This window comes from Rissa tridactyla, unplaced genomic scaffold (genome assembly GCF_028500815.1).
Source record: "Rissa tridactyla isolate bRisTri1 unplaced genomic scaffold, bRisTri1.patW.cur.20221130 scaffold_363, whole genome shotgun sequence".
Lineage (NCBI taxonomy): Eukaryota > Metazoa > Chordata > Aves > Charadriiformes > Laridae > Rissa > Rissa tridactyla.
In genome coordinates, this window is record NW_026529577.1 from 1 (window position 1) to 2632 (window position 2632).

Here is a 2632-nt window from a genome sequence, read left to right on the forward strand (position 1 = left end):
GGGGTTTTGTCAGGTTGTTCTTTCTTTCGTTCTGTTTTGCATTGTGCTGCCCTGTGTTGTGTTACGTTTGGCATTGTATTGCCATGTAATTGTCCTGAGTGCCACGTGATGCATATTCTGGCAGGGTGCTGCACTGAGCTGTCGTTTTTTTTTAAGGGGCGGTTGTTGATGTGAGTGTGTTTTGCCTCGTAGTGCCCTGTATCGTGTTTCGTCTTGCGTTGTATTACCCTGTCATTGTCTAGACGGTCTTTTTATAGACGTTCTGTCAGAGGACTGCACTGTATTGTGACTTCTCTAATAGGTTGTTGTTTCTTTGACCGTGCAGTGTCTTGTAGTGCCCCGTATTGTGTTACGCCTTGCGTTGTGTTGCTGTGTCGTTGTCTCGACTGCCATCTGAGTGATAGTCTGGCATTGTATGGCACTGTACCGTGAATTCTTTCCTTGGCTGTTCTTTATTTGATTGTGTATGGCGTTGTACTGCCCTGTGTAACTTTGTCTTGCATTGTATTGCCCTGACGTTGTCTTGCTTGTTATTTTAGCTTGTCTGGGATTGTACTGCGCTGTATTGTGAGTTTCTGAATGAGTTCTTGGGTTGTGTGTTCCATCGTAGCGTCCTGTATTGTTAGGCATTGCATTGCGTTGCCCCATCGTTGTTTTGACGGTCACTTGAAACATTCTGTCGCAGGACTGCACTCTATCGTGGGTGTGTTGATCGGTTGTTCTTAATTTGGCTGCGTGTTGCCTCATGCTGCCCCGTGGTGTGTTATGTCTTGCATTGTATTGGTCTATCGTTGTTTCGACTGTTGTTTTAGACTGTCTGGGATTGTACTGCACTGTGTTGTGAATTATTGAATCGGTTGTTCTTTGTTTGACCCGTGTGGTGGTGGTGCGGTGCCCTGCCCCTGCCGCTTCCCACCCCGTCACCCCCCCCAACCCCCCTTTCTCTCCTCCCCGCAGGCAACGGAGTCAACACTCCTTCTGGAGTGGGGACTGAGCTATTTTGTTCCCAGGCTGATCTGACTAGAAGTCAATTAGCTGCCTCTACAGATAGTGGACAGGAAGAGAGCCCTTGGAGCCTTCCTGCCCGGCAGCGGCCTGTTCGCCACCTCCTCCGCTTGAGCGGGGACGCTCACGTAAGTTTCTGCTCCTCGAGGTTGAGAGACGCCTTGCCGCAGCAGAATCTGGGTAAGTGACTAATAGCATGCAGAGCTTTGCAATCTTAGCTGAGTGATAGAACGGGTTGATGGCGCAGATAGAATCCTTTAGAGGGAAAGGGTTGCCCAAGGCCGGGGCAAGGATGGGATCCAGCCGCAGCTAGACTCCTCTCGGAGAAGGAGTTTAGAAAGCAAGGGGGTCCTTTCCGCGCCTCGTGACTCAAGGGGAGAGGGTCTCCCTGACAGCTCGTCTGACCCTGGCCCCTAGGCAGTAAATAACCCGGGGTACGTGGCCGTGCAATCTGGTGAAGCGCTGTCACGTGCACTGCTACCTTTGTTGAATCCCTGTGTGTGTGTTTCTAAATGTTTCCTTCTCTCTTAGGAGTGAAGTGAATCGCTCTGCCCGCCACAACTGCATCTTGCCTTGTCTGTCGCCGTGTGGTGTTACGTCTTGCGTTGTGTGGCTCTGTTGTTGTCTTGACCGTCATCTGATCTATTCTGCCATTGTATGCCACCATATTGTCCCTTCCTTCATCAGCTGTTTTCTATTTGACGGTGTATGGCACTGTACTGCCATGTACGCTGTTACGCTGTCTCGCATTGTATTGTCCTGTCATTGTCGGGTTTGTGACTTTAGACTTTGTGTTTAAAACTTTCACAGTCCACTGCAGTCCGACAATGGGCTGTTGTTCATTGAACTGTGTATTCGTTAAACAATTCCCCATCCTGTGCGGTCCTAGAAATGTTTGCTGATTATTTGAGCGGGTATTGGGTTGTGCTGACCCGTATAGTGCTATGTCTGGTGTTGGATTACCCTGTCATTGTTTGGATCGTCATTTCAGCCATCGTGTTAAAAAATTCTCAAGACCGTGCAGTTCTGCGCTCGTTTTCTTTTTCTTTCACGGTGTATCATATTGTAGAGCCCGGTATACTGTTAGGTCTTGCATTGTATTGCTCTGGACCCGTCTTGATTGATATCTGACGTGGTCTCTCATTGCAGTGCGCTGTCTCGTCAGTTATGTATGCAGTTCTGGACTCGTTTTCTTTTTATTTCGCCGTGTATCGGATTGTACTGCCCGGTATACTGTTAGGTCTTGCGTTGTATTGCTCTGGAACCGTCTTGATGGATATCTGATATGGTCTCTCATTATAGCGCGCTGTCTCGTCAGTTTTGTAATGGGTTGTTCTCTGTTTGACTGCATATTGCGTTCTACCGCACCGTATAATGTTATGTCTTGGATTCTATTGCTCAGTCATTTTATGGAGTGCCATCTGCGACCGGGATTGCAGCGCGCTCGTCTGTGGGTTTTCGATCGGCGGTTCATTATTTGACTGCCTCTTGCCTCGTCCTGCCCCGTGTTGTGTTTTGTCTTGCATTGTATTGCCCTGTAATCGCCCTGACGACCGTCTGATCCATTCCGGTATGTGCCGCTCGGTCTTGCGGTTTTTTTAAACGTTTGTTCTTGATTTGGCTGCGT